General features: G+C 56.2%; 1 protein-coding gene across 2 annotated transcripts in view; it reads left to right on the forward strand.

The window, feature by feature from the left end:
• Positions 1 to 2,710: 2,710 nt before the first annotated feature.
• Positions 2,711 to 23,923, forward strand: part of RIMS3 (regulating synaptic membrane exocytosis 3) — a 39,797-nt gene continuing 18,584 nt past the window's right edge. The window contains exons 1-2 of one of the 2 annotated variants that reach the window (XM_055138511.1): positions 2,711 to 3,016; positions 19,935 to 20,108. The gene's annotated coding sequence lies outside the window, so the exon portion shown is untranslated. The remainder of the gene's footprint in view (positions 3,017 to 19,934; positions 20,109 to 23,923) is intronic. The other variant, XM_055138512.1, reaches the window with a different exon arrangement.

Below are 23,923 nucleotides of genomic sequence, written 5' to 3' on the forward strand. Positions count from 1 at the left end.
TCATCACTTACTCCTGATTCTGAACTCATGGATCACTCCTGGTGGTCTTGGAGGGCCATTGGGATGTGGGGGATCAACCTGGGCATGTCATGCAAAGCAAGCATCCTTATCACTGAACTATCTCTTTAATTCTAAAATGTTTTAATGTCGAGTTAGATAAATCCTTTTCTGTTGCTCTCTGACCAGATATTTTACTTCTGGATGTTTATTTTACTGTAGGCACCTAAGAACGAACTCTCACCCCACAATTCTTTTCTTTTTCAAAAAGTCTTTGGGCTACACCAGCTGTGCTCAGGACTTGCTTACTCCTGTTTTTACACTGAGGGATCACTCCTGGCGGAGCTCAGGGGACCATATGAGGCATCATGGATCAAATCCGGTCAGCTACATTCGAAGTAAGTGTCTTAACTGTTGTGTTAACTCTCCCACCTGATCTTCCTGAAAGCCACTATGGAGTTTGGGAAACCCTGAAATTAGATATGAAGAGTACTTTAGAATGTTTATTTATGCAAAGTTCAACTTTCCTGTAATTTGGGGGAGACCACCCAGTGGTGCTTAGGCTCTTGGCTCTGTGCTTAGGGATCACTCCTGGCTATGTTTGGGGGTTCATATGTGGTTCCTGGGAACAAGCCTGGGTTGTTCTGTGCAAGTCAAGCACATTATCCACTGTACTATCTCTGCAGCCCCATATATTTTGGGGGTGGCACTGGGGATTGAACTCAGGATTTACACACAAGAGGCATATGCTCTACCACTGGGCCACATCCCTGGCACTCCAATTCCAACTTTTTATCCTCTGTGCAAGGGGGCCATGATGCATAAGTGTTCCCTGGTTTACTCGGATCTGTGATGAGGTGCATGGTGTAATTGCACAGGAGAACCTCAGTGTCTTCTTTTTCTTGTCCATTCTCTTGCTGTTCTCTCCATCATTCACCTCCACTGTTATTTATATTCCTTCCTGGGCTGCTATTTTGGGTCTCCCATTCTAAGCTCCCTTATGCTCCAGAGAAATCATTCCATATCACAGTTATAGCCCTGACGTAGCAATGTGGTTTTTTGTGTGTAGGGATGGGGGGTGGAGGAAACACACATACCTGGAGGTGCTCAGGACTTATTCCTGGCTCTGTGCTGAGGGATCACTCTTGGCAGTGCTCAGGGAACCATATGTGGTGCCAGAGATAGAACTGAGGCCAGCTGCATGCAAGGTGAGTGCCTTTACTTGTGTATTATCTCTCGCACCTGACATCTTAATTAGTAACTGTATAAAATTGTGAGTCTGGTCAGTTGTGGGACCCAGCTTTAGGTTTCCACACTGTTGGCTTTTGGTTTTCCTTTCTCACAGACCAGGTGGGAGGGGATGAGATGAGGTGAAGGTTATGTAGAAGTGGGTCAGCTCTTCCTGGAAGGGTCATCTCATGTAATAATTTTCCTTGTCTTTCCCCCTTTCCCACTACCATTCCATTTTAGTCCATGCATTCAGCAGTGGGGCTACTTAATTCTGCCTGAATCTAGCAAGCATTTAGGCAGGCAAAAAAAAAAAAACCTTTTGAGGAGGAGGGGGAAAGTTGGGATCACATCCACTTATTCTCTGAGAGGGCTTATTTCCAGCCCTGTGCTTATTCCCAGCATGGGGCCAAATGTGGTGTGGGGGATTGAATCAGAGATGGCCTCATGCAAGTAAGCACCTAAATCCCTATACTACCTCTCCTGACACTAAGGAGGCAAATATTAATATTGACCCCTCTATAGCTGAGTGAAATTAAGATTACTGGAGCCCTATAGTGGATCTGAGCAGCTACGTAAGGCTAGCCACAACAAGACTAGCATAACCCTAGGAGAGTTTTAAGACAACATCCTCCTTAAGGCTCAGGCTGCCCAGGAATCCAGATTGCTTCATCCCATGCCAGGTCTATTGCAGGATTTCTCAACCTTAACATCACTTTCATTTTGGATCTCATCATTCTTCGGGGGTGAGGCCTGTCCTGTGCATTGCGAGATGTACATTATTGGCTACATTCTTGATCTCTTCTCACTAGCAGCCTCTAGTGTGAGCATCAAACGTGTCTCTAGACATTGTCAAATGTTTGGGCGGTGGGGGTGGGGAGCAAAACCACCTCCAAGTTGAAAACTGGCTGAACTAGGACAAGTGGGGGAGGTCAGGGGAGGAGGTTGAATCAGGGCAGGACCCCATCCGATCCGCATCACTCGCTATCACAAAGTCTTTCTCTTCACAGCAGGCATTTGGGCAAGTGTTTTCTAAGCCTCTACTTAGGGCTTCAGTTTTTCCCATCGGTAAGCGGGATTTGACGTTTGTAAATCATTTCCTTCTTCTCTCATCATCTGAGGGTTTTGGATGTGGTCCTGGATGAGAGCGAACCATGGTGTCAGTGAAGCGCTGGGAGGTGGCCCAAAGAGAAGGAAGGATTGAGAAAGAACAGATAAAGGTAGTGATGGAGAGGAGGGGCGCGCCTCCCAGGCCAGAGACCCGAGCTTCTCCTGGGACCTGCCGGAGCGGGAGGCATCTTAGACCCCGCCCCTTTGGGGACCTTATTAGCATAAGAGACCGCCAACCCGGCTAACCCAGTCTCGCCTTCTCCCCAAAGCCACGCCCACCGCCGGAGGCCCCGCCCCGAGGCCCCTTCCCGGGCGAGCCCCCGCCCCCAAGACCCCGCCCCCGGCTGGCCCCGCCTCCCTCCTCGCCTCCCGCCGGCCGGGGCTCGGGCTTTGCACCCGGCGGCGGCTGAGAGCAGTGGCGGCTGCGGAGCGGGCAGCGCAGGCGGGCGGAGCGGAGCTGCCCGGCCCGGTGGCGGGTGATGCCCCCGTGAGCCTCTGTCGCCGCCCCTCCCCGCCCCGCGCCCCTACCCTCTCGGAGTCCGCCGCCCGCCTGGCACCGGGCCGGCCGCGCCTACCGCCGGGTCCGCGGGGCGGGGTCCTGGGGCAGCACCTGCCCCGCCTTGAGGAGCCGCCCGGGCCGGCGGAGAGCCCTCCCGGCCTGGACCCCCGGCCTCACCTCGGGGTAAGTCTGTAGGCCTGGCTTGGCTGGGAGTGGACGTGAGGAGGGGGCTGCGGAGGCCCGGGGACCACGGGGAAGGGGGAGGGGGGCTCAGGACGTGAGGCGCCACGTAGGGTCTGGGGGTTGCTGGGGCGGGGGCCGGCGGAGGTGCACGGGCACTGTTGATATGATGCTCCTGGTGGGGGGGTAAGGTATGAGAGGGGGACCTGGGGTATTTGGACGCCTGGAGAATGGGGTTGGGGAACCTCAGAGTCGTGAGTTCTTTGCTGATGCTCCGAGCACCTGGGGCCCTGAGCCTCAGCAGCCCTGTCTCGCGTGGCATTTTTGGAAAGTGCTTAAAATCCCTCCTGGAAAGGGAGCTGGAAACCAGCCCGCCTTGCTCTCTCCTGCCTGCGCCCGGGGTGAGAAGCTGCCACTCTTTTTTTCCCAGTAAGACACCATTGTGGTGCCCAAGGCTGCCCACCGTGATGCAGACTGGGTGTTGCTCACTCCAGCCCGGGCAGGGAAGGGGGCTTCCTGGGAGGGTGGGCTCAGGGAGGCTTGGCATACCCCTCCTGGGCAGCCTGCCCCCCCATGCAGGAGGAGGCTGACTGCCAGTCGCCTAAGCCCAGCTCCTGTCCCTGTCTTGGGGCACCCAGCCCAGGCCAGGGGGTTTCGCCCCAGTCTCAGGCCTGGGAACGCAGGGCAGACCCCTGTGCACTCTGATAGGGTGGGCTGTGCCAGACCCAAGACCAGGGCTCAATGCTGGTGGCATTGCCTCCCTGCCCCAGGTCTGTCTGGACATGTCTCTTTAGTACCAGAGGGCCCTGGTGAATGTCACTACTGTTGCTCCCCAGGGTCATTCTGGACATGGGGGGGAGGGCTGCTGTCCCCTCGGGGCTGTCCTCTGCCCTTGATGACTTCAGGATTCATGGGTTGGGGCTGAGGTGGTAAAGAAAGGGCCATTCTGGGCTCTGCTTGGTCACCAAAGGGTTAACTAGGCAGCCCCACTGTTACTGCCAGCCACCAATTAGTCTGTAATCAGGCAGTTGCCAACTGTCCCTGGGGGCATGTGGGCAGCCTAATGGGACATTCTCTGTAGGGGGGTGTTGGGGAAGGGGTTTGTGAAGCCAAGCACCATGTCTTTCAAAGCTTATTGTTAGGGGCCTTAGAGGCCCCCTTCCCTTGTCCCCATGCCCGGCTGCTGACTTAGGGACCACCAGGCCTGAGGTTCCACACCTACCCAATATCTGCCAGGAGATGAAGCCTGGAGTTCGGCAAACTTAGCTCCCAGGCCAGGCCCTACCACTTTCTGGCTGTGTGTCTTAAAGAAATCACTTGCTCTCTCTGAGCCTCCTTCCGTGAAACAGCCCAGCTAGGTTTGTGGTGACAAGTGAATGAAATGGTGCTTCTGGACGCAAGGCCTCGCACTCAGGGGAGCTGATAACTGCCGAGCACAGGAGCAACCTCTGTGCCCCGGGCCTGATGGGACAGTAGGCAGGAGCCAGGCTGAGGACCCAGTCGGGACCAAGGTTCCTTCCCTGGGGCCTGTGGTCTCTGTGGGCTCACAGGCACTGTCTGTGTCTTACTTAACTAGTGTGTCTCCCTCCCGCCTTGCTCACGGGCACTTCTGGTCTCTGGACGGCATGGATTTAACTCTGGAACCCAAGCTTGAGCTGCTACTTTCCGGCTCCCCCTATCCCTAACCTGGAGCTAAGCCCTGCGGGGGTCTGTCAGGGTCTGGGTGGTGTCTGAAGCTGCCAGAGCCGCTGGCCCTTTAAGGAGGGAAGAAAACAATTATCTGGCCTGGGCATTGCATCAGCTGGAGCCTGGAGGGTCCCTGGGGAGGGGGGGCAAGCTGGTGGTTGATTTCATTAGTGCCATGTGAGAACTCTCACCCCAGTCTGCCCCACTCCCCAGCCGCAGCCGCCTCCCCCAGGCTGCAGCAAAGGCCCAGCGACTCTCCCACCCCGCCCGGGAGCACTGCCGTGGAGGACTCTGACCGCACCCGTATGCCCCCAGCCCATGTCATGGGCTGAGGTGGGGCAGGGGAGCTGGTGCAAGTAGCTCTCACCCTGACCTTGCGTGGACTTGGGGTTCAGGATGAGCCTCGATCGCAGCATTTTGCTGACAGTGGGGGTGTCTGGGGGTGGAGTTCTCCCGCCCTGGCATTTCGGGGCTCCGGGCAGAGACGACTTCTCAGGCCTCTCCCTGACAGAGGAGCCGCCTCCTCCATGGGTGAGTGGGTTTGGGTTTCAGAGCAAGGCAGCTGTCTGGGAATGGAGACTCACCGGGCGCTGAGGCCACCTGGTACTTGGGCCTCAGCGGAACCTGGGTTGCGGCCCCACACCCTCCCCTTCTGGACTCTGTCACCACCTCAGACAGGTGACCTCAACGCCCATGCCTCAGACCCCCCCGGAAAACTGGAATTGTTGGCATGCCTTCTGGAAGGTGCTTGGGGATTAAAGGTAGTAACTGGACATTCAGTGCCCAGCCCGGGGCTGGCAGCTGGAGGGCACATTCTATGTGGTCACTCTTCTCCTTGCAGGAGCCTGCTACCTCGAGCTCTGCCGCTGGAGAGAGGGTGAGGGGCAGAGAGGGGAAGGGTGGGGATCCCTCCCATCCCCATTTCAGAAGATGCCTCAGGCTCCCAGACCCCGGTGGGTCCAACTCTGTGTCCAGGCTGCTCCATCCTGTGGAGCCCCCTTCCAGCCCGCAGAAAGCCAGAACAGGTCATTATACTATTGAAGGGAAAGATTCAGGGACCCTGGGCCACCAGGAGTGGGGAATACAAAGAAGGGGAAAGGGGGTGCTAAGACCTTGGTCTGGGATGAGGACAGGGTGGGCAGGTGGCAGCCAGACACATAAGACGTGGGAGCTTGCCGGAGACCCAGGGCAGCCCCCAAGACACAGAGGCAGGCATGGAATCGCCACATGGCTGGGCTGTGTGGCCCTCGGGCGGAGCCTTCGAAGGAGTGACCTTTTGCCCTCTGGTCCCCCCTTCCCTGTGCAGCGGTCTGGTCCCTGGGAGCCGGTTGTTTATGTGGCTTGTCCCAGAGGGAGGGGCTGGTCCCCATCCGCCGCTCTCTCTCTCTCTCTGGGCTGTGCCTTGTTGACACAGCTCGTCCCTAGGGGCCCAACTCTCCCTGCCTCCCTGGGGAGCCAGAGAACAAGAGGCAGGGCTCTGGCATCAGGCTGGCCTGAGTTCCCACCCCTGCTGGGCAGTTCCTGGGGTGGGTGACCCCAGGTCATCCCACTCCCAAATCACTCTGGCCCTCCTCTGGCCCTTCATGTCCTGGGCTGTAAAATGGGGTGATATCATCTCCGTAGGGAGGATCAAAGGAAATGCCAGACGGAAATCACCAAGCCCCCAGCTCCCATCAGCTGGCATTTTGACGGTGGCATCGGGGCTGACACCTACTCTGCCTGAAGCCGGGCCCAGGGCTGGCTTCCTCTGTGTTGGGTCCCGAGGGGCGGCATCCATCAGGACCCCTGCTGGGTGTCATGTTCTTCTCTCACCACCTTGAGATTCTGATGCCTTTTCCACGAGAGATCCCATGTTTCCATTCAGCCCTGGGTCCTACCTTGTATATGGCGCCCCAAAGTGGGTCAGGGTCAGAAGACGAAGACAAGACACCTGCAGACAGTCCTCAGGTGGAGAAGGACTAAGGAGGAGGGCCTGCCTGACTGTCCCAGGTGGACGGCTGGTTAATAACAGGAACATGTACTCAGTGCTGACTGCGTGCACGGCCATCTGCAGGCGCGTCTCCACACAGCCCTCGGAGGGAGGCGCTCGTAGGATTTCCGCTGCGGAGGGGAGGAAAGTGCCGTTCCGTTTCTTGGCCACAGTCTCAGAGCTATCGAATAGCTCTGGAATTCAAACCCCAACTGGCTGCAGTGCGGACGCCTCCTCTAAGAGTGGCCCCTGCGCTGGTCTGAAGGGAGACCTGGTGCACCAGAGGATGAAGAGAGTGGTCCCAGCAAAGGCGGGGTGACCCCTCACCTGGGAAATACTCTACAGGGTACCTGGCCAGGGCAGGGGGAGCCAAAGCCAGAGGCTGCCTGGCTGGGAGGAGCCTGAGTTTCACGGTTCTGCTTTCCCAAGAATAAGAGTCCAGGGTCACTCGCCCCCCCACCCCCAGCCTGGGGCTCCCCCTCCCCTGCCTCCCTCCCCCCGGGTGGGTCCGACTTGAAACCTTCTTGAGATCTCCTGGGCACATGGCTGCAGGGCGCACTGCTTCCGGGCCCACATTTAGATGTCTCACAGCCGGCCTCAGTCCAGATCCCAGCTCTGCCGCTGGCACCTGCTCTGCCGCCAGCGTCCCTGGCTCATCTCTGCCACCGGCCGCCCACTTGCTCAAGCTGGAACGCTGCAAGTTCTCCTGGACACCTCCTCCCCCTCCCGCACCCCCACAGCCTGCAGCCCGGCTCAGTGGCTCCTGAGCCTCCCCCTCTTTACCCACTGCCTCCCCCCCACCACCCCCAGCCTCTCTATCTCCCCCTGCCTGCCCACCGCCCCACACAGCGGGCTCCCTCCTCACTCCTCGCCAGCCCTTGCCAACTCTTCTCCCTGCCTTGCTCTTCTTGCCCCCCTTTGCTTCCTGGTCCTCACTGCAGCCCGTGTTCTTCGAAAGATGGCAATGTGGATGTGCTGCTTCACACCTTCCAATAGTTCTTGGAATCAAAGCTGGCCTCCAAGATAGCCTCCCCAGCCAAGCCAGTCCTTGCCCACCTTTTTTTAAAAAAATTATTTTTTTAATAGTGAATCACTGTGAGATCCAGTTACATACTTACAAACTTTGGTGCTTGTGTTTCAGCCATACAATGATTGAGTGCCCATCCCTCCACCAGTGCCCATTCTCCACCACCAATGGTCCCAGTATCCCTCCCACCACCCCCATCCCATCCCCCACCACCCCACCCCACCTCTGTGGCAGGGCATTCCTTTTTGTTCTCTCTCTCCTTTTGGGTGTTGTGGTCTGCAATAAAGGTATTGAGTGGCCATTGTGTTCGGTCTATAGTCTATTTTCAGCACGTATCACCCAACCTGAGCAGGTCCTCTAAACACCCTTTTTCTATCTGAGCTGTCTTTTCCCCCAGCATGTGAGGCCAGCTTCCAAGCCATGGGGCAAACCTCCTGGTCCTTATCTCTATTATTCTTGGGTGTTAGTCTCCTATTCTGTTACTTTATATTCCACAGATGAGTGCAATCTTTCTATGTCTATCCCACTCTTTCTGACTCTTTTCACTTAACATGATACTTTTCATGTTGATCCACTTCTATGCAAATTTCATGACTTCATCTTTTCTAATAGTATTCCATTGTGTTGATATACCAAAGTTTCTTTAACCAATCATCTGTTCTTGGGTGCTCTGTTTTTTTCCAGATTTTGGCTATTGTAAACAGTGCAGCAATGAACATACAAGTGCAAATGTCATTTCTACTATACTTTTTTGCCTCTCCAAGATATAGTCCCAGAAGTGGTATTGCTGGGTCAAATGGGAGCTCAATTTCTAATTTTTTGAGAATTGCCCATACTGTTTTCCAGAAGCCTTGCCCACCTTTTTGTGTCGCATTTTTAAAAGAGTTTTTGGGCCACACATGCTTATGCTCACAGGTTACTCCCAGCTCTGCACTCAGGAATCACTCCTGGTGGTGCTTGGGAGGCCATATTGGAGGCCAGAGATTGAACCCGGGTCAGCCACATGCAAGGCAAGTGTCCTACCTGCTGTTGTACTATCTCTCCAGCCCTTGTGTTGCATTTCAAAAAAAGCTCTCTCATCCTGGACCTCAGGGCTTCCCCCCAAGTTGCCTCCTCCTCCTGGAAGCCACTTCGGACTTCTCCTTCACAGAGACACCAACTCTGTGCAGTGTCATTTCTGTAGCAAGGCCCTAAAACCGGAAGCCAAAGCGAGCTCCTTCCTAGGACCTTGGACTTCTTTCCCAGGCGCACCACCCCCAAGTGGCCAAGTCCTGCTTACCCCAGCCCTTCCTCGGTCCTGTGATCTTTCTAAAATACAGCACTGACCCTGTCACCCCCTGCTACTTAAAATACTTCAGTTGCGCCCCATGGCCAACAGGAAGCGGCCCCTGCCTCTGAGCATGGTCTTCAAAGCCCTCTGTGATCTATGCCCAAGCACCTCTCCAGCCTCTTCTCCCTGCTGGTCCACCACACTTTGAACTCACAGCACTTCCTCTCCCACGAGGGGGCTCTGGGCCTCTGCCCTCGCTGTCCCCTGTCCAGCCCACCTTTGTCTCCCTGGAGACATTCCTCCTGGGCCGTGAAGCCCAGGCTCAGCCCTCCCGGCCCTCCTGGAGCGCACCCTCGACCACTCCTCTATTGCCGTCCTCTCCTCCTCCGCTCTCCCAGCAGCAGAGAGACTGCCTCCAGGACAGGCTCGGCCGTGATGCGGCCCCCCGAATATTCATCTCTGCGCCTCCCCCTCCCTGCCTAAACTAGGCCTTTGCTAGTATATAGATACCCATTCAAGCCAGCTTCAGTAATCAAAGAAAAGGGTTTATTTGAAGAACCGAGGGACAGAAAGCTTGTCAGCCTCCAGGAGGTAAATCTTGGAAGGGCAGGAGGAATGGAGGCAGCAGGTATCTGGTCCCAAGTGGCCCTCTGCACCTCTGTGTCCTCACCGACTGGGCTTCTCTGCTCTTCTGGACACGGAGCTTCCTTCACTTCCCACATCGTGCCCCTGGGTTCCAACGTGTTCAGAGATAGCATGCTGGGCACGGCAGACCCAAGTCCAAACTCCCAGGGGAAGATCTGATTGGTGGGTCAGGGACCCACCCCTTGCCCACGTGGCTTTGGGGAAGGGTCACAGAGCTGCCGGGCAGACAGGCTCTTGACCTCGGAGAAAGGGGTCTTTGGTATCTGAGCAAATAGATGTTAAAAGGCATCTTCGAGAATCTTGGAGCACCAGGGGTGGGGTGTGGTGGGAGACTGACCGCCAGCGCTCTGCATGAGAAAACAGACCGGGCACTGTGGCATACAGGGGAGCCAGGGCTGGGTCTGAAGAACCCGTCAGATGTTCATTCAGAGGCTCAAGCAAAGAGGTAGAGATGAGACACTGAATTTTCTCTCTTCTCTTTGGAAAGGCGGGGGAGGGGAGAGGAGGGCATGAAGAGTCAGGGCCATTTTTCCTACCAGAATCTTATTAGTTCTCTAAGGCTGGCCTCATTTCCTTTTCTCAATGAACAACCATGCCATGATTTCTACTCCCCTTGGCCCCCAGTCCATCTTTTTTCTTAAAATTTTAACCAATATTGCTTTTTTACTTTCTACTTCCCTAGTAGAAGACATTTTTTGAGTGCTTCTCAGCCACTATATACATAATGTCATTTAACTCTCACACCCTCCAAATTAGCTTTCCATGATCCCCCATTTTACAGACAAGAAAACAGGTTCAGAAAGGTCCCATTTTCAGGCTAAGGACACACAGCGTTGTGACACCAACACCAAAACTCTTAACCTCAACTCCTTACTCGTCATTTTCCTTTGGGGGAATAAAAAGGGCGTTAAGGGGGCTGGGAAGATAGTACAGCAGGTACTGTTTGCCTTGCACACAGCCAACCAGTGTTCAATCCCCGACATCCTATATGGTCTGCCAAGCACCACCAGGAGTAATTCCTGAGCACAGAGCTGGGAGTAATCCCTGAGCATTGCCGAATGTGGCTCAAAAACCCAAACCAAAGCAAATAGCAAAAATGGGCCTTAAGGACTGATACCAGATCACCGTCCTCCCTGTACAACCCCCTACCTGTCGGTGAGGCTTATATTTCATGGTGGGTAGATCTTGAATACGAGGAAACTGAGCAATTTATAGTCGTCATTGCCAGAGTGAAGTGTGGCATTGGGGCACCAGCGGGTGGCTTTGCCCAAGCTCCTGTGGGAGGAAGATGAGCCTAGAGTGTCCCAGCACCCGGTGTGGGACCATCAAGGAGACCCCGTGTCTCCCTGCTGCTCAGGCACCTGCCATTTCCTGGCATTAGCTCCCGTAGTAAGAGAATCGGTACCTTTTTAGCTCTGTCAAGCTCAAGCTTGTCCCTGGAAGAGTGTGACAGCAATGCTAGTGTGTCTTTAGCTTTCCAGTGCTGGCCACCCTGCCCTTCTTGCAAAGGGTTCTCTGCTGGCAACTCCATAGAGCTGATTCTTCATGATACAGCACACCTTGGAGAGACTGCAGGCTTCATTTCAGACCGCGGGCAACAAACAAATGTTGCAGTCAAGCACAGGGATTCCGTGGGTCTCCGTCCCATATACATTATTCTTCCACTGTACTCTAGTCTATGAAGTGTGGTAGGTTATTCTAAAGAACAAAATGTTTGGGCTGAAGCAATAGTACAGTGGGTAGGGCATTTGTCTTGCCCCTGACCAACCTGGGTTAGATCCCTAGCACCCCATATGGTCCCCCGAGCCTGCCAGAAGTGATCCCTGAGAGCAAATCCTGGAGTAAGCCCCGAGCACTGCTGAGTACCCTCCCCCACAAAAGAATAAAAATGTAAAATACCTCAGTTAAACATGCTTGATACTCAAAAGTCCTATGATCAGAGTCTTTAGTGAGTTGTTCACTCCTGCCACAGTCCTGTGCTGGTAAAGACAAAGGATCTCCCAAGAGCACTTGAATGAAGTGCCATGTGACGAGGTCAGCCTGTCGAGTTTGGCTTTTACCGCATTTATGTTTTTGTCATTTCCCTTTGATTAAAAGTGAATTGGTGCCCGTTCATAGGAGTACCACAAAAATTCTATTAAAGCAATGTAGGTAAGTTCAGAGTGTCATCCTGGAGAGCGAGTGAACGACCCAAGCGTGTGCATATTTAGCAGAAATCTTCCAGGGGCTCCCACACTGTTATGTGGGTAGTGTAAAGCCGGGAAGCGCTCTGGGGTCCCAGAGATGAGAGATGTGAGCTGCTGGCCTGGTAACCGGGAGTGTCTCTTTCACCTGGCTGGAACCGTGTGTGGGTCCTGCCTTGCGTCGGCCTGCTCCTCCCTCACCTGCCACCCCACTGCTCCTTCTCCCAGGGAGTCCTGCCATGGTTGTGGAGAACTTGGAGAACTTGGGCCGTGGGCCCCCGTCTCTTGGGGGTCTAGATGGTGGGGGTGGGAGGAGGACGATGCCTCCCGAGCTCAGAGGCAGGACTGGGCACCTCCTGGAAGGAGTAGGAGCTGTAGATTCGAGTTCTGGTTTCCATACACAGCAGCGCCCACAGAGCCTGGGGAAGCCCAGAGGAAGGCGAGACCTCACCCCAGAACTTGAGGCTCATGGAATGGTAAAATCAGGAAGTTAGGGGGGCTCTCACAAGTCCCCTCTCCCCAGCCCTTTGTGTGGCTGACCTACTGCCCCTGGGACTTGTCACAGTGGATTTATGCAAGGACAGGACCCTCCTGCCCCTGGCGGGTCAGTGGACAGGCCAGCCTGAGCTCCAGAATGGTGGGGGTTGGGTAGTAGGGCCTGGTGTAATCCTGGTACAAGTCTGAGGGTGTGTGTGGGAGAGAGGAAGGGAGAGTTTAGATTTGTATGTATATACAGTTCTGAGTGATGTGTCTGCTGAGGACATTGTGTGTGTGTGTGTGTGTGTGTGTGTGTGTGTGTGTGTGTGCGCGCGCGCGCGTCCATGCTTGTGTGATCAGAGTGTCTCCGAGCGCTGCCTGAGGTTCTGTGCAGGTGGGTGTCTGCTGTGACTGAGCGCGCTGTGCATGTGTGTCTGTATGAAGGCGGCCCCACGTGCTGCGGGAGGCATAGGGTGCGTGCGCATGTGTGCGGTGTGGCTCGGTCGCTGGCCTGGGCGTGGTGTGCTGTGTGTCTCGGGCCTTTGCACCACGCGTGTCTGGCCGCGGGGTGTGTCTGAGTGGCCGTGTGAACGTGTGCGGCGTGCTTGTGTGTCTTTGTGCTCCAGAAAGGGGAGGGGAAGGGTGTGCCGGGAAGGCGCAGCCTCTGAAGGCGCTGGGCTGCTTGGCTAGGAAGGGGTTGGGGTGGGGGGCTGGGAGGGGCGGCGCCTTCCGGCTTGGCTCTGGGCCTGGTAACCCGAGCCCCTTCCCTGGGCTTGAAATATTGATCGCCCGGGGCAGGCGGGCGGCGCTGTCCGTGGTGCTGCCGCGTCTCCGGGCGGGGTGTGGGCGCAGGCTGGGCGGGGCGGGGCTGCGGGGGTCCATCCCCGCACCCCGCACCTTGGGCCGGGCCCCTGCCTCGGAGGGTGAGCCTACCTGTGCACCATGTGGCGCCCCACATAGGGACCCGGCGAGTATTTTGTGAAGACCCAGGGCTGGGCTTGCAGGGAACCTTTGTTAGGTCCCTGCTGGGGTCCCTGCTGGCTCTCACAGCCCGCTTGGATGACCAGTTAGTGGCTCACCAGCAATGAGATGGGTCCAAACACCTCCTCCCCAGCTTTTTCTGCTCTGCCCTAGGCCTCCGCAGCCTGCCGGGGTGCCAAACCCTGCATCTTGCAGGGGCCTCCAACTTATTACGGCAGCCAGGAATGAGCTGTAATAAGTGACTGGGAGCCTGGGGCCTTCAGCCCCAGCTTCCCTGCAGCTCTGACCTCCTTTCCCATCCATGTGAACCCTGCTCTCTCCAGGCTGTGTTCTTTCTCTCCAGCTTTTCCGTACCCCCCACCCCCAGCATCCTGCCCTGCCTAGGCTTCCTGGGCGCTGTGGTGGGCTAGGGAGGGCACCAGATGAGCTATTTCTGTACTTGCGACTCTTCAGAGTTTCCTTGCTTTTTGGGGAGGTGCTCTCACCTGCATTTGGAGAGCTTGGGAGTGACTTCTAGTAGTTCTCAGCCAACCCGGCTGGAAGGTGCAGGTGATGCCTGGGTGGGTCATGTGGCGCCAGAGGTTCACCCAAGGTCACCGGCATACTTGATATGGACTCTAACCACTGTGCTATCTCCCTGGCCCCTGGGCTTTCCCCACCCCCAGGTATCCTATTCCCTCCTCCCTCACTGCAGATTACCTCACTACCTTCTCTTCACTCTTCCTGACCGGACCCTTTTCCTGCCCTTCTCTCCCCGTACTTTCTCTGGGTAACTGCCCACTTGGGGGTGCCGCTCACCTGCCGGCCGCCTCCCCTTGGGAGCTGCCCTCTTCTTCCATGCTCCGACTCACCCCACTGTCCAGGCGGAGTCAGCCGCCCTGTGCCCTGGGACCCCCAGCACATGGATGCTGGCACCTCTCAGCTGCCACCATCCTGTGGTCTCCACCCCCTCTGTGACTTTGTCCTGAGACGAACTTCTGGCAGCCTCCGAGCTCCTTCAGACCCACAGACACCCCTCTTCGTCCCATCCCTCCTGAGATGGTGCAGCCCTTCTTCCCCACCCCTGTCATGCTGCCTTTGGACTTTGCTGGTTGGTGTCAGCCTGACATGAGCAGCTCCCGTCCGGCTCAGATCTCTGTTCTCAGGGTTCGGGTTAGCCCTGCCATCCAGCCCCCAGCAGGACTTCTGGCGCTGCCCCGCCAGTCTCCAGCCGCAGTGCTCGAGTCGCCATCCTCTCTGAACCTTCTCAGCGACTTACCCGTCTTTTCTGGGGGTGGTGGTGCCACCAGGAATGGAATCCAGAGCCTTACACCTGCAAGGCAGGTGCTCCACCACCAAGCCACACCCTAAACCCCAGCTGCCCCCTTTCCCTGCCACCTCGGCCTCTCCAAATCTCACTTACTCTTGAGATGCTGTGCAACATACTTCCCTTGATGTGTCTCTGGTCTGTCCATCCCAAAGGGTCTGTTCCTTCCACGAAAGTGACCAGGGCATTTGACATTTCCTTCTCAATGCATCAGTTGATCCGCAAACCAGCCACACCACAGGGACCTCACCTAGGAGCTCGCCCAGGAAATAAATGCAGAAACCAGGCTTGCCCCTGGGACCTGTGGAATAGAGCTGGAATTTCAGCAAGGCCCCCGGAATTCAGGGTGCACATTTTGGTTTGAGGAACACTGGACAGTGCATTCATGCAGGACAACCTCCGGCTTCTGTTTGAAGGCTGCTGTGGGCCCCGGGCTGGTGGGTTTTTCAAGTGCAGGTGACAGCAGTCACCTCTGGTCAGATCCCAGGCTCTGGAGTGCATGAGGTTGGTGGTACCGTCTCTGCCGCCCCTCCCAGAACGTCAGCCACAAGGCCCCGCGGCGCTCATACTCTGTCGTCCTGACTCCAGAAAAGCACTCTCGTTGACACGAGGCAGGATCAATGGATCAATCAAAACCGGCAGCAAGGGAGCATCTGGCAGAAGTTTTCCCTCTTCACAGAATACATGCCTGGTATTTTCAATGTACCAATTGAAAAGAAAAAAATTATTTATTTTTTTAATTATAACATGAATCCAGTTTCTGGAGTGGCAACTTTAGAAAACACAATCTGTCCCACGAAGAAAAGAAAAATGATTCACGATTCCACTATCCAGCTATAAATAACGTAATGTTTATTTAAATTTTTGTTCATTCAGTCAACAAATATTTACAGAGCCCCGCCGGGTGCCAGACCTGTGTTGGGCAGGACACTGGGGAGTGATGAATTCGCAGTGACTCCTGTTTGGCATCTGTGGAGCGGGAGCGGGACTGGGGGGGGCGGGGGTGAGGGGAGAACCCCGACTAATGAGGAACAGCCGCTCTTACAGCACGGGGCGGGGAGGAGGCTGAAGACAATCGGAACTGATTTGCTGATGACTCTGAAGACTCCAGTTCAAAATCAAGGTGTCAGCACTTCAGTTCCTGCGGGAGTGGCTTCTGAGAACCCCTGGGCCCCTTGGCGTGGCTTGGCACCGCCTCACCCCACCTCTCCCGGCTTCTCCCCGCTGTGTCCCTGCCTTCACGTAACCTTTGGTTTCTTCTACATTTTCCACCTGGTCCCCCTTGGTGGACGCTGATGCCGTGACCAGGGCCCCACACCCGTGCCTGACTGCGGGGGTGGGGGTGAGAGGGGGTGCATGGTGGTGGCCGTGCCTGCACACATGCCCGTGACGCTCACCAGCCTTTCCTTGTGGTGCTTGAGGACAGCCTGGTTGGGGTGTTCACCCTGTGCTTGCCTGGGGGCTCCCCCCGCCTCAGTGCTCGTATATTATTTCTCATCCTGGTGCCTGCGGGGGGCGCCACCCACTTTTGTTGTGGGGCTGGATTCTGAGAGCAAAGATGGCAGGTTTCAGCTGGCACAGGCCGCAGCAGGAGGGCCTCAGGGCTACCAAGAGTCCGGCCTTGGTTCCCTGAGAATGTGTATCGTGTTGGGTGCACCCACCCTGTTCCACCCACCCTGGTCACCTTGTGACCCCCATCAGTCACAGCTGCCAGGATATATGGTCCAGCAAGGGGTCCCTAATAGGTGCAAGAGCGTAAAACCCCAGCATATGTTCCTGGGGGCATACAACTCGGGCTCTGAGTTTGGGGGAACAGACTGGGAGACCCGTGTCTTCTGGGAGGGCTCCGAAGAAGTGACATTTAAATGGGGACTGAACTGAGGGGGGGTTTGTCTGGCACAGGCACGAGGACAGGGCCAGCTGGAGGAGGGCTCCTGGCATGGCACGGGGCGGGGGGTGCGCCTCGGAGGAGTCAGGGGACAGTGCGAGCACGGGGTGACAGGGTCGCCTGGCTTGCCTTGGCGAGGGCAGTTTGTTGTTCCTGGGGGAAATGGGGCGCTCTGGGAGGCTGGCGCGCGGTGATTCATCCGGCTTTGTGAGCTGTCTCCTCCCAGACTCTGTCTGAAGGCTGTGCTGTTCCTCTGTGTCCCCAGTTCAGGGGGAGACTGCATGGCCTTGTCCTCAGGAGCCCCCTGGCTGTCAGCAGGCACATGCCAGCTCCCACCCCTGCACACGTGCGCACATACACTCGCACACACACACGCATACACATATGTACACACACACACACACACACACACTCACTGCCCAGGAGGCAGGCACGGCAGGCCAGCATACCCCAGTCTGAGAGTGGGACAAGTTCTGCCCCCCAGCTGGTTTGAATCAGGAGATTCTCCCCGCTCTGCCTCATTGACTTTGGGCGACCTGTGTCCTGGGAGTGTGGGGACACAGGTGTGGCCCTGGCCGCCCCACCCCCTTCCCTGCCATGGGTTCTGCGTCCAGGGAACATGCAGGGCTATTGCGGCCTCCAGATCAGCCCCCAGTGCTGGGCAAGGCCAGGCCTCGTAGGCGCCCTCGGGAGAGGCCTGGGGAGGGCCTCTCTGGTCCCCAGCTCACCTCCAGGGTCATCCCATCACTGTGGGGTGGGAGAGAGGGTCTGCCCAAAGCTGCCTCACCCCTATCGCCTGGGCTGGGTGGAGAAGTGGGTCAGCTCGGTCGCCATGGTGACAGCAGCTGCTCCCCGCCAGCCTCATCTCCTCGCCACCAGCCTCACCCATGAGCTCCTTTGTCCAGCCTGCAGCGATGAGGCCCTCGTGGCTGGGATGGGGGCTGGAGCATCCCTGGGTGTGTGCGCGTGTGCACGTGCGTGTTCAAGCTCACTTAAGCACCTGTTCAGAGCTGGCATGTATCCTCAGCCAGGGAACCCACAGATTTGGGTAAGACACTCCCCCCTTCCCTGCCCAAGGAAGGGATGGGTTCTCCCTGTCTCTGGCCAAGGCAGGGTGTGTGTGTGTGTGTGTGTGTGTGTGTGTGTGTGTGTGTGTATGGGGTGTGTGGTATGTGTGTGTGTGTGAGGGGGTGCGGGGTGTAGTATGTGTGGTGTGGGTGTGGTGTGGGTATGGTGTATGTGTAGTGTATGTGGTGTGTGTTGTGTGTATGTAGTATGTGTGTGGTATGTGTATGTGGTGTGTGTGGAGGGTGTGGCATACCCTCTGAGCATCAGCGTGGCCACTCGAGGTACCTCTGTGAAGATGAATATCTGAGGGGTGAGGGTGCATATTCATATCTGCTCATGGAAATGTGTTTGAGTGTGTCAGCTGTGTGGTGTGGTTGGTGTGCTCAGTGCCACGGGGCTCTGTGTGTGAGATGCGCATCCAAGCCTTTGCAGGGGAGCGGGAGCCAAAAGATTGAGTGACAGCTGTTGCCGTGCTCCCTCTGGGGCTGGGTGTGCTCCCCAGCTCAGCCCCCCTCTCCTGCCACACGCGCCGGGTCACCCACCTCCCTCGCTCTGTGGAAAGGGAAAGCTTGTTCCCAGGGAGCCCGTCCTGCTTCTGTGGCGGCAGCCCTGGCCTCTGACGTGGCTCACGGGGACAGACTGGCCTTAGAGCTGGGTGGGAGTGGGGGGTCGGCGTCCCAGACACGAGACTTAGCATCCTCAAGGGGCCAGGAGCGGAGATGCTGGGAGGGAACAGTTCCGGGGTGCAGGAACCCCAATCCTCCATGCCCCCTGGGCTCTGGGGGAGCCCCCAGGTGGGAGTTGGTGGTGCTGCTGTTTGGCTCCCCGCTTCCCCCCATCAAGTCCTTGCACCTGGCTCGCTCGCAGCCCGCCGGGCATGAACACCTGCCCGGGCCGTCACTGTTTACAAAGGCGCCGTGATGAGCAGAAGCCATGTAATTGCCCAACTGAGCATTTGGCACGTACCGATCCTTACTTTGTAATATTTCATCTACGAATCCTAAGGCAGGCATCATTATCCCCGCTTAGAGAGGAGGGGCAGCCGGCTCAGGGGGTTTGTTAAGGAAATTGTCCTGCGTCATAAGGCTTAGAAGTGGCAGATCTCGGCTTTGAGCTGAGTCGCTGCCTGCAGAGCTGTGTTGTCCCTCCCGGATTCCTGCTCCTCACCCCTCCTCCCGTCCTCCATGCAGCCTGGGCCGTCGGGCCGGGGTCACTGACTCCTTCGTAGAAGAGCGAATGGAGGCTCAGAGAAGCAGAACGACCTGCTTAGGGTCAGGGCTGGGAGCACAGCCGGCAGCTCCCCCCATCTCTGGCCCCTAGACTCCGGGGCATGTCACAGAATGTTCTGGGGAGGGACACAGGCCCCCATTAGTCAGGAAAAGGACAGAGGAAGGAAGAATAGGACTAGAATAATCTAGAGTAATTGCTAGAGCTCCTTAGCAATTAGACCTTGACAAGACCCTTCTAGGTTAAGTCTTGAAATGTTGGGTGGGACTTCCGCACCAACAGTTGACATTCAAGGCGGGGACTGGGCCTCAAGGAGCTGGAATGCTCGCCGGGCACATGAGCCGTCAGGCTGCCAGCATGGCTGAGTCTTAGCATTGAACCACTAGGTCAAGGAGCACTGTGGGTGGTGTAGCTTGGGAGGTCCCCCAAATAAAAATAAAGTCCAATAAAATAGTGTCTGAAGACAGGATTAGGGGGTCCAGGTGTTTAGATGATTTGGAGGATTGGGCGACACCCAACTGTGCTCAGGGCTTACTCCTGCTCTGTGTTCAGGGTTCACTCCTGGTGGTGCTCAAGGGATTCTGTGGGATGCTGGTCCCTGACTTCGTGTCCCTTGCTCTTGACATCCTATCACCCAGTCTGGCTGCTTCCAGTCCCTAGCTTTTTGTCCTGTTCCTAATTTCCTGTCCCTTGATCCTTACTTCCTTCCCCCAGCCCTGACTATTCCCATTTTCTGACTTCCTTTTGCCTGGTCCTGACTTCCTGTCACCCAGCCCTGACTCTCCCAGTCCCTGGCTCTCTGTCCTCTGACCTCAGACTTCATGTCACCCAGCTCAGACCTTCTGTCCCCTGGTCTTGTCTTCCTGTCACTCATCCCTGACTGTTCCCCATCCTACACTCCCCGTCCTCTAGTTCCTGACTTCCTACCCCGGTGAGTGACTTTTTGCCCCTTGTCCTGACTTCCTGTTGTGTGTACCCAGGTAGACCACGTGCACGGCAAGTGCCTTAACCCCTGTTATCTCTCATCCACTTGGCATGATTTTGCAAGAGAAAAACCAGAGTCTCAAAGGCTTACATGATTCCTCGAGGTCACACAGTTCTCTTCAAAGTCTTTTATTCCTCCACAAGCAACTGGAAGCCCTGGGGCAAACATCTTCTATAGTCCTTCCTCTGAGTTCCCGTCTTTCCTTCCAGACTTATCACATAGCCTCCTACAGGGAGCTGCCCTGATTGCCTTCACATCCTTTCTGGAAAGCTGGAATCTTGGCAGCAGCCAGTTGAAGACTTGAGTGCACGCCCGAGAGGCAAGCTATAGGGGGGGGTGAGCCCCCTGGGATGCAGCACCCCACGAGCAGATTCATCAGTTTGGTGAGTTTGCTTTGAGCCGGGGAATGGGGAGGAAGCAACTGACACAGGTGGGGCTTGCAAGTGGGGACTTGAGTTGGAAGACTGGTGTTACCATCACATTTTTTCTGTTACCTGGTCATCTCTTCCCAGTCTGGACCTCGGTTTCCTACTCTGCCAAGTGAAACACTCAGACTTGAAGAGGGACGGCAAGTCATATTTTGGTTGTTTTTGTTTGGGGCCACACCCAGAGGTGTTCAGAGCTTCCTCCTGGTGGGACTGTGACTCCGGGGACCGTGTGTGGTGCTGGGCACTAGACCTGGGGTCAGCGCATGCAAGGCAAATGCCTTGACCCCTGCATTATCTCTCTGGCCCCTCAGATCAGTTCTCACTCACGAGTGCTGAGATGCTGAGTGGACAGGAATTCAGAGTTTAGATGTGAACTTGATGGGAAAGAGAGCTGGATTAGCGATGTCTGCCAGCATGGAAGGCTGGGGCAAGAGGGGGTGGGCATCAGTCACTGCCTTACCTGCAAGCCCACCAGTCCTTCTCTGCATGTGACGGGCCCCCTTGGTCTAGGGTGGGGGACCAGATTGAAAGGCTGGGAGTTTTGGTTTATCTCAGGCTCATTAATTCTCAAAAAGGTCTCCTTTCCAGGCTAGACACGTGGCCAGGGGGCCAGGGAGTTTTGGGTGTTTTGGCAGAGCAGACGGTCCTGCTGTTCTAAGGATTCAGGAGAGGTTTTGGGGAGCCCTTAAGGCCCTGAAATTCTGGAGTTGAGGCCCGGCTTGGAGAGCTAGGAAGGAAAGAGTTGTCGTGTTGCTGGGTCGCTTGGCAGGAAGCTGCCGCCTTGCAGTTTGGGCAGCAGGGGCTATTGCTCCTCTCCCTGCAGGGGAGATCTGACTCCGCAGGGAGGGCATCAGACTGGGGTCTTGGTGCCCAACAGTTCTTCCTTCCAGGATACCCGTGGACAGGGCTGGGGAGGGTCAGTCCTGCCTGGTGGCTTTTGTGCAAAGGGTCTTTCAGAACCACCTGTAGGCAAGGAACTGTGGGTCCTGTTGGCCCCTCGCCCTCCTGCCCCCCATCTCTGCCTGCAGCCCTGTTCCAGCCCAGTCCACTGAGGGCTCCTTGCTGCTATGGACGTGGACCCTCTCTTCCCATGGGGCCTCAGTGGTTGGCTCTGCCCGTCTCATCCTTCCTGAGCTATGCCGGCTACCAGAGAAGCTTCTAGCATCCTAACTCTGAGCCTGCCACTGCAGTATTCAGATTCTGCTCTCCAAGTCAAAAGGACTTTCAGAGACCCCTGACTCCAGCCCTTTAGTGGGACACAGTGACTGGAAAGGAACATGATCAGGAGGAGCCAATAGACCTCTCAGTCCCACCTCCCAACTCAGAACCCTCCAGGCTGCCCTCCCAGGACTCCTGAGCCCCCCTGACCTTGGCTCTGGTGCATTGGCTCCGCCTCCTCCTGTCTCCTTGGACATGGCCTGCCCTCTGAAGTGCCCCCTCCCCTCCAGATGTTTATCAGCCGTTCAGGTGATCCCAGGTGGTTAGAGATGAGAACATGGCTAGGACGGTGCAGAGTCCTGGATGTCAGATCCCCTTCATTATTCATGAGGAAAGATGAGCCTGGGGTTGGCAGGGTCGGGAATCTTGTCCCTTACCTCCCCTCCATCCCGGGGTGGTTCTTGAGTGGTCTAAAGCTTTTGTATCTCCTGCCGTTATCTGAATGGGGTCTTGGCTCCCCCTCAGACACTCACAGAAGCTGTGAAAACCTAGGCCAGTGAGGTGCTTTTCCGGCCACGGAAACGTTCCTTGAAGTTTCCTCCAAGAGCCCAGAGCCCTAGGATAAAGCCCAAGCAGGGGGGATGAGCTCACAGCTCCGGGTGGGCTCTGGGTGCGAGGGGCAGGGGCGGCTGCCTCGGTCTGCTCCTTAGGGAAACATCCGGCTCCATCCAGGCCTTGCCACTTCTCAGCTGAGCACGAATGGTCCGGCCTCAGCTTCTTTGAGACTCGGTTTTCTCATCTGCAGCACAGAAATAGCCACACACCCCCTGGAAATCCTTTAAAAGGCAAGTGGGGCCTACAGTGCAGCTGACTCTCGGAGCCGGCTAAGCCGTCTCCCGCCATCCTCTGCCGGCCGCACGGATACCCCAACTGGCACACCAACTGGCACCAGGACTGGAAACGAAAGAGAAGAGCTCGCCCCAGGCCCGGGTCCAGGGGGGACTTTCCATTAGCTGCAAGGTGGGTGGGGGAACGGATGGAGAAATACAATCCGGGACTCGGCGCGCATCACGGGGGGAGTGAGAGCCATGCCGCCAGCCGCAGAGAAGGCAGAAAACACCGCTTTGACTCATCCCCACTGGCAGCCCTGCTCCGCCAGGCTGGCGGGAGCCACGCTGACCCCGAGGCCTGGCGGCCACTCTCCCTGTCTGGAGACTGCCTCTCCCATCAGCTGGAAGGCTGCCTTCCCCTCCCTGTCCCCATTTTCCTTCCCCTTTCTGGGTCGATTCGACTGTTGTTCATATGGGGGTTTAGTTTTGTGCCCGGCATCAAGCCCCTGAGCCGCATACAGGGCCAACCCTGTGCCCTGCCACCGAGCCACACCCTGGCCTTTCTGTATTCTTTATTGTTTTGTTTTGCTTGTTTTGTGCCACACCGGCAGTGCTCAGGGATCACTCCTGGTGGGGATTGGGGGGCTATGTGGGGTGCCGGGGATTGAACCCAGGTCGGCCGGGTGCCAGGTAAGTGCCTTCCCACTATCCTATCACTCTGGCTCTTCATATTTGTTTGAAAAGTCAGAGTCCCTTAGGATGATAGGGAGCCCCGGACCCCGGGATGGGAAGAATTACTGTGGCCAGAAGAGAGCCGGTGTTGCCTCCATCTTCCCTATAATCCACCCTCCGCTGGAGCAGAGGAGCCAGGCTGTAGTATAGGACCTCCTGCCCACTGCGGAGGCTGACGTCAGGAAAACCCACTTCTATTTTTTATTTTGTTGTTTGCAGCCACACTCCATGACGCCTGGGGACTATTCGTGGTCCCATGCTTGAGGTCACTCCCAGTCGTGCTCAGGGGATCATACTAGCACCAGAGAATGAACCCATGAGCTCAGCCCCTGCCCAGAGCTTTCTCTCTGGGCTCAGAGTCCATTCCCATGTAGTCCGAGATGCCTGCATTCCCCTCCCTGAGTGACTCCCTTTCTGCAGCTCTCTGTCCCTAGACCGTCAGAGCCCTCATGAAAAATAAATCACTTAATTAGTTATTTACTGTCTGTCTCTCCTCCTGGACTGGAAGCTTTGGGAGGGTAGGACCAAACCAGCCTGACCCCTTGCTCTCAGTCCAGGCCTTGCAATTTTAGGGAATGAAATATTTCTTGAATACAGCTTTGGGAAGGAATTTGGCATTATATGCCAAGAGTCAAAAACATGATTATACCCTCAGTATCGGAAGGATACTTCTGGAAGTAACAGAGAACTCTGATTCAAACTGGCTTAAGCAGCGGAAAACACATGATCTCGTCTAACTGGGAGACAGAGAAGGCAGATTCCAGGTGTGAGTGAGCCGAGGTTCGTTTTATCTGTAATCGTGGCTTCTTCATCCTAGGGCTGGGCCTTCTCTCAGAGGAGGAGTCTCGAGGGAGGGGGAGAGGAGAGAGAGGAGAAGGAGAGATACCACCTCCCCACCTCTCTCGTAAGCACTGAATCCAAATCTTCCCCTTAAGTAAAATAGGGCCACCTTAGCCAAGGGTCCACCTCTGGACACCTTTGGACGCATTACCAAGGTGAGTGCCACTCACTGCTTAATAAGCTAAGGGATGTGCCTTTCAAGTAGGGAGG

This window comes from Sorex araneus, chromosome 5 (genome assembly GCF_027595985.1).
Source record: "Sorex araneus isolate mSorAra2 chromosome 5, mSorAra2.pri, whole genome shotgun sequence".
NCBI lineage: Eukaryota > Metazoa > Chordata > Mammalia > Eulipotyphla > Soricidae > Sorex > Sorex araneus.